Genomic DNA, 7,769 nt, shown 5'->3' with positions numbered 1-7,769 from the left:
GGGAATTCTATTCCCATCTTGAAATAGATTGAATTATGTCCAACCAGTGCTTGACCTTATTATTTCTACTGGGTTATTTTAAAAGCACCAGTATTGATTCTGGAGCCAAATGTCTGATGTTTTGTTGTGTGTATTTTTTGGGGGGTTGTTTTATTTTGGGGAGGGGGTTTGTTTGTTTTTGGGCCATAGCCTGCGGTGCTCAGAGGTTGCTCTTGGCTTGATCAGCATTCAGGCATCATTCCTGACTCTTGCCTGTCTTGAAAGACCAGTCAGCAGCATACAAGGCAAGTGCCCTCCCTGCTGTGTGAGATTTGAACCTGAGTTCTGCCACTTATGTTATAAACTTTTGTGCCAGTCTTGCAGCCTCACTGCACATCTCTTTTCTCATTAGTTAGGAATCTGCATCATCTACTTTATTACTGAAGAGATAATTACATCAGTTGGGACTGGAGCTCACTTGCTTTGCAAGTTGCATGTGCAAGGTTGTGTTTCAAAATAAGTTACAAACTCAAAACAAAACAAAACAAAACAAAAGGGCCCGGAGAGATAGCACAGCGGCGTTTGCCTTGCAAGCAGCCGATCCAGGACCTAAGGTTCGAATCCCGGTGTCCCACATGGTCCACCGTGCCTGCCAGGAGCTATTTCTGAGCAGTCAGTCAGAAGTAACCCCTGAGCACCGCCGGGTGTGACCCAAAAACCAAAACCAAAACAAAACAAATCAAATTAAGTTACAAACTATAGATGTCTAAAGACACTGAGATAGACACACAAAGCAATATGACTCAGCTAAAAGAGGCAATCATGCCACTTGCCACTATGCGGAAGGAATGGGAGAGGATATGCTAAGTGAAAGCCAAGGACAGAAACTCATCTTTCATATATGGAATATATAGATTCTATATTTTATATATATATTATATATATATTATATAACCATAGTTGGGGCCAGAGCAATAGCAGAGGGGAAAGTGTTTACCTTGTACTCAGCTGACCTGGGTTCAATCCTCAACATCCCGTAGGGTCCCTCATGCACTGCTAGGAACCTAGGAATGATTTCTTGTTTTTTTTTTTTTTTTTTTTTTTTTTTTTTAGTTTTTGGGCCACACCCTGTGACGCTCAGGGGTTACTCCTGGCTATGTGCTCAGAAGTTGCTCCTGGCTTCTTGGGGGACCATATGGGACGCCGGGGGATCGAACCGCGGTCCGTCCTAGGCTAGCGCAGGCAAGGCAGGCACCTTACCTCCAGCGCCACCGCCCGGCCCCTAGGAATGATTTCTTTTATTTCTTTTTTTTTTTTTTTTTTTTTGGTTTTTTGGGCCACACCTGGCGGTGCTCAGGGGTTATTCCTGGCTGTCTGCTCAGAAATAGCTCCTGGCAGGCACGGGGGACCATATGGGACACCGGGATTTGAACCAACCACCTTTGGTCCTGGACCGGCTGCTTGCAAGGCAAACACCGCTGTGCTATCTCTATGGGCCCGATTTCTTTTATTTCTTTTTCTTTTTTTTCCGGCCCCAATTTCTTTTATTCTTTTATTCCAGCAATTTATTTTTTTTTTTTTTTTGGTGGGTGGGCAGTGATGCTCAGGGGTTACTCCTGGCTATGCACTCAGAAATTGCTCCAGGCTTGGGGGACCATATGGCACGCTGGGGAATCAAACTGTGGTTTGTCCTAGGTCAGCCGTGTGCAAGGCAAATGCCCTACCGCTGCTTCGCTGCTCTGGTCCTGTAAGAGTGATTTCTGAGTGTAGAGAGAGCCAGAAGTAACCCTTGAGCACTGTTGGGTGTGGCCCTCTCCTCCAAAAGACAAAAAATAAAAATGTGTGAGCACTAGTCAGGAATGTGTATTGTAATCTGGTGATTGCAAGGAACTGCAGGGACAAATCAAGTGTCAATCCATTAAAATAAAGGTCAGTATTGTGGAGAGGTAGTATAGTGGGACCAACCATGATGGCTCAATTCCCAGCATTTCATATGGTCCTCCAGCCATCTAAGAGTGATTCCAGAGTGCAGAGTCGGGAGTAAGCCCTGAGTCCAGTAGAGTATGCCCTCAAACAAAACCAAAAAGGCAATTTTCAGGGCGGGAGAGATAGCATGGAGGTAGGGCATTTGTCTTGCATGCAGAAGGACAGTGAATTGGCATCCCATATGGTCCCCCAAGCCTGCCAGAAGCGATTTCTGAGAGTAGAGCCAGGAGGAACCCCTGAGCGCTGCCAGGTGTGGACCCCTTCCCTAAAAGGGCAATTTTTTTATTCTTTTTTCACTAAATAAGGGCAAGAAGAGAGATAGCTTAGAGATTGGAGCACTTGCTTTGTAAGCTGAGGCTCAGGCTTGATCCCTGGCACTGAATGATCCCCCCAATAAAACAGAACACAGCCTGGAGCAAACATCTAACCATCCTCCCTCCCCCACCCCCAGCCTGTACACAAAAACCTAAAAGCAAACACACCAACTCCAGACATTCCAAAGATTCTTTCATTTACAACAGAGAAACAAACACCTTCTGACCATTCTAATAGAGTTTCAGAAAACTGAATCCGTTTTTTATCAAGAGGCAGGTTCTTATGTTCCTTAGAAATTCAAATTCAGGGCCCGGAGAGATAGCACAGCAGCGTTTGCCTTGCAAGCAGCCGATCCAGGACCAAAGGTGGTTGGTTCGAATCCCGGTGTCCCATATGGTCCCCCGTGCCTGCCAGGAGCTATTTCTGAGCAGATAGCCAGGAGTAACCCCTGAGCACCGCTGGGTGTGGCCCAAAAAAACCAAAAAAAAAAAAAAAAAAAAATTTCAAATTCATGGGGCCGGTGCGGTGGCGCTAGAGGTAAGGTGCCTGCCTTGCCTGCACTAGCCTAGGACTGAACACGGTTCGATCCCCTGGCGTCCCATAAGGTCCCCCAAGCCAGGAGCGACTTCTGAGCGCATAGCCAGGAGTAACCCCTGAGCGTCACTGGGTGTGGCCCAAAAAACCAAAAAAAAAGAAAAGAAAAAAAAAAAGAAATTCAAATTCACAGTTGAAATCTAGTACTGACATCCTGACTTTCCAGGAAACATCTCTAATTTGTCAAGAACTCATGGTTTAGGGCACAATGCAAGATCTGCATTTTTAAAAAAAATTTTCAATTAGTAAATTTTGGGGAGTTTTTGGGGAGGTTCCATTCCCAATGATGCTTAGAGGTTACTTACTCCTGGCTCTGCACTCAGGAATTACTACTCCTGGCTGGTCTCAGGGGACCATATGGGATGCTGGGAGGTCAAATCTGGATCAGCCATGTGCAAGGCAAGTGCCCTACCTGTTGTACTATTTTTCGGGCCCTTCATCTGTACTTTTAAACCAAGAGAAGGTGAGAACAGAGGTAGGTTCAGAAAAAATAAAACTAAACAAAAACCAGCTGGAAAGTCCAGACTTTCTATCCCTTTCTCTACCTCTTTTCTATTAGAGATGAGAATCTTTCCTCACTCCCTTATTGATTGAGTGGCGGGTCATAAATAGGAAGCGTGGCCGGGAGCCTGGAATCTGGAAACTTCCTATAAGTGGATGATCAAGAGTGGAAGGAAAAGGAAGCTGTTCTCCTCAGAGGTTTGGTAAAGAGCTTTGCTGGGGGGGGCCGGGCGGTGGCGCTGGAGGTAAGGTGCCTGCCTTGCCTGCGCTAGCCTAGGACGGACCGCGGTTCGATCCCCCGGCATCCCATATGGTCCCCCAAGAAGCCAGGAGCAACTTCTGAGCGCATAGCCAGGAGTAACCCCTGAGCGTCACAGGGTGTGGCCCAAAAACCAAAAAAAAAAAAAAAAAGAGCTTTGCTGGGAAAATGCTATTGGGTCAAGGGACAAAAAGAAGAATTGAGAAAGTAGGAGAGCCCACCCCACCTCCCAAGTTACAAAAGCAAAGAGAGGGGGCTTCTCTTCCAGGGTTTATGGATTGACCAAACCCATCGCAAATGAATAGTGCTGATTTATGTTTTGGGTTAAAATTTCGGGGGCCGGAGAGATAGCATGGAGGTAAAGTGTTTGCCTTGCATGCAGAAGGTCAGTGGTGGTGCAAATCCCGGCATCCCATATGGTCCCCCGAGCCTGCCAGGAGCAATTTCTGAGCGTAGAGCCAGGAGTAACCCCTGAGCACTGCTGGGTGTGACCCAAAACCCAAAAAGAATAAAAACTTGGCAGCTTCTGCACTATTCTTGGCTCAAGCTTGGGAGCGACTTCTGAAGGTGATGATTTGGAGCCATCTAGGGTGCCGGGGATTCAGACAGGGATGGGTGGGTAGTGCAAATGTAAGGCAAGAGCCTTAACTTGACAAGTACTGTCTCTCCAGGTCTTGATTTTTATTTTATTTTTTTGGTTTTCGGGTCACACCCGGTAGCGCTCAGGGGCCACTCCTGGCTCTACGCTCAGAAATTGCTTCTGGCAGTCTTTTTTTTTGTTTTTGTTTTTGTTTTTGGGCCACACCCGGTAATGCTCAGGGGTTACTCCTGGCTATACGCTCAGAAGTCGCTCCTGGCTTGGGGGACCATATGGGACACCGGGGGATCGAACCGAGGTCCGTCCAAGGCTAGCGCAGGAAGGCAGGCACCTTACCTCTTGCGCCACCTCCCGGCCCTGCTTCTGGCAGTCTTAGGGGACCATATGGGATGCCGGGATTTGAACCACCATCCTTCTGCATGCAAGGCAAATGCCTTACCTCCGTGCTATTCCTCCGGCCCCTGGTCTTGATTTTTACTATTTGTTTAGTTGTTTTGTTTTGTTTTAGGGCAATGCCCTGCGGTGCTTAGGGCTTACTCCTAGCTCTGTTCCCAAGGATCACTCCTGGTAGTGCTCAGGATACCATAGAGCAGGGGTCTTCAAACTACGGCCCGCGGGCCACATGCGGCCCGAAGAGGAGTCTGATCCGGGCCGCCAGCAGTGAGCACTGTTTGGTTGCCAAGATACCTGCCAGCATTATACACTCAGTGTATATCCAAATATCAGGAACCATGCACTCAAAATGGTAACCATCTTTGGTAGCACTTATGCCTGTGAACAGACTTTTTCAAGAATGAAACATCTGAAATCTCCAACCAGATCAAGATTAACTGATGCCCACTTGCATCACTTGTTACGGCTGGCAGTGACAAATATGGAACCGGACATTGACTATCTCTTTAGCCAAAAGCAGGCCCACAGTTCCCATTGAAATACTGGTGTGTGATTTGTTTATTTATAAATGGTTTTCATTATATATATCTAAGATATGTGCAGTGTGAGTAGGAATTAGTAGCTCATATAGTCGGGCCCTCCAGCTCTCTAAGGGACTGTAATCCGGCCCCCACTTTAAAAAGTTTGAAGACCCCTGCCATAGAGGGTGCCTTGGGTTTGAACCTGGGTCTGCCACTTGCAATGCAAATGACCCACCTGCAATACTATTGTTCTAGTCCCAAGGCTTTCACAGTTTTTAATTGTTGGGGGACATTTTTCAAGATAAGGATATTTTGTGACTTGTAGAGAATATATAAAACTTCAGGTTCAATGCCCAAAACAAGTTTCCTTCTGGGATCACAACCCATGAGCTCAGCTCAGAATGACTTCTTAGGGGCCAGTGCGATAGGGTGTTTGCCTTGCATGAGGCCGACCCAGGATAGGCTCGGATTAGATTCCCGGCATCCCATATGGTCTCCTGAGTCTGCCAGAAGCGATTTCTGAGTGCAGAACCAGGAGTAACCCCTAAGCACTACTGGGCCACCCAGTGTTACCCAGGGCTACTCTTAGTTCTGTGCTCAGGGGGACAGTCCTGGCAGTCCCAGATGGAACTGTCCAGCTGTACAATGTCGTCTTATTCTCGGTACCATCTCTCCTGTCCCCCAGTTCTTTCCTTTCCCCTCTTTTCTCCTGAATATGCCTCAGATCTTTACAAAAATCTCCTCCACCCCCCTTCCTTATGCCCCTCCAGCATTCTGACTTTCCAGATATAATTTAGTAAGGGTGGGGTGGTGGGGATAGAACGTAAGATTTCGGGGCCGAAGAGATAGCATGGAGGTAAGGCATTTGACTTTCTTTTTTTTTTTTTTTTTGGTTTTTGGGCCACACCCGGTGACGCTCAGGGGTTACTCCTGGCTATGCGCTCAGAAGTTGCTCCTGGCTTGGGGGGGACCATATGGGACGCCGGGGATCGAACCGCGGTCCGTCCAAGGCTAGCGCAGGCAAGGCAGGCACCTTACCTCTAGCGCCACCTTCCCGGCCCCTACGTTTGACTTTCATACAGAAGGATGATGGTTGGAATCCTGGCATCCCATATGGTCCCCTGTACCTGCCTGGGGCGATTTCTGAGCCTAGAGCCAGGAGTAACCCCTGAACACTGCTGGGTGTGACCCAAAATCCAAAAAAAAAAAATAATAAGAACGTAGTAGGATTACATCTGTGGAGCAAAATGGGCCCCCTTAATTTTCTTTGGTGTTTTTTTGGTTTATTTATTTTCTTTGGTTTTGGGCTACACCCAGTGACACTCAGGGGTTACTCCTGGCTATGCACTCAGAAATCGCTTCTGGCTTGGGGGACCATATGGGACACTGGGGAATTGAACGAGGTTAGCGTGTGCAAGGCAGACACCCTATGGCTTACTCCACTGCTCTAGTGATTCTCTATGTTTTTGGAGAGAATAGTACCCTAATTAAGGGAAACTTTCACTTGGGCTTCTCTGGAATCACTTGGGGGAGCCATGAGATACCAGGGATTAAACTAGTGACCCCCACATGCAAATAATGCACTTACTTTCTCCAGCCTTTTTTTTTTTTTTGGAAGGGGGGGTACACCCGGTAATGCTCAGGGGTTACTCCTGGCTATACACTGAGAAATGGCTCCTGGCTTAGGGGACCATATGGGGGATTGAACCGTGGGTCCATCCTAGGTTAGTGCTGCAAGGCAAATGCCTTACCGTTTGCACCACCACCTCGGCTCCTTACTCCAGCCTTTTTTGGGCCACACCGGGCGGTGCTCAGGGGTTACTCCTGGCTGTCTGCTCAGAAATAGCTCCTGGCAGGCATGGGGGACCATATGGGACACCGGGATTCGAACCAACCACCTTTGGTCCTGGATCAGCTGCTTGCAAGGCAAACACCACTGTGCTATCTCTCCGGGCCCTTACTCCAGCCTTTTGATTCATCTTCCTGGCTCCACATTCCACGTCCTTTTTAAGAGGATCCTACATCTTATATAAATGTTATTAATGTATAAGATATACTTAAAATCAAGGGTCAGAGCTATAGTACAGGCTTGTAAAGGAGCTTTGCCTTGCACACAGCCTACTTGGGTTCGATCCTTAGCACCACATACAAAGCCCTGAGTCCCACCAGGAGCGACCCAGAGCAGAGAGACAAGAATAAAACTTCCCAGTATATTGTGCTCGCTTCGGCAGCACATAAACTAAAATTGGAACAATACAGAGACGATTAGCATGGCCCCTGCGCAAGAATGACACACAAATTCGTGAAGCATTCCATATTAAAAAACAAAACAAAACAACACATCCCAGTATATATTTAATCAAATTCCAGTCACTTAAGTATACAGGTTATGGCTTCTGATAAACCACCCCCCTCAAAAACTGCATGGATTTGCATCTGCTCAGAAAGTTCCTTCTAGGGGCCAGAGAGATACACAGCAGTAGGGGATTTGCCTTGCACATATCAATCCAGGATAGACAATGGTTTGAATCCCGGCATCCCATATGATCCCTCAAGCCTGCCAAGAGAAATTTCTGAGTGCAGAGCCAGGAATAATCACTGAGCGCCGCCGCCGGGTATGACC

The 7,769-nt window shown here is 47.4% G+C and overlaps 1 non-coding gene across 1 annotated transcript; it reads left to right on the top strand.

The window, feature by feature from the left end:
* Nucleotides 1-7,361: 7,361 nt before the first annotated feature.
* Nucleotides 7,362-7,468, top strand: LOC126008502 (U6 spliceosomal RNA). The gene has a single exon (XR_007495829.1). It is a non-coding gene; the product is annotated as a U6 spliceosomal RNA (small nuclear RNA).
* The last annotated feature ends 301 nt before the right edge of the window (nt 7,469-7,769 follow it).

The sequence above is a fragment of the Suncus etruscus genome, chromosome 4 (genome assembly GCF_024139225.1).
Source record: "Suncus etruscus isolate mSunEtr1 chromosome 4, mSunEtr1.pri.cur, whole genome shotgun sequence".
In the NCBI taxonomy this organism is placed as follows: Eukaryota; Metazoa; Chordata; class Mammalia; order Eulipotyphla; family Soricidae; genus Suncus; species Suncus etruscus.
The sequence above is the reverse complement of the archived record's forward strand: the minus strand, read 5'-3'. Positions and strand labels throughout refer to the sequence as shown.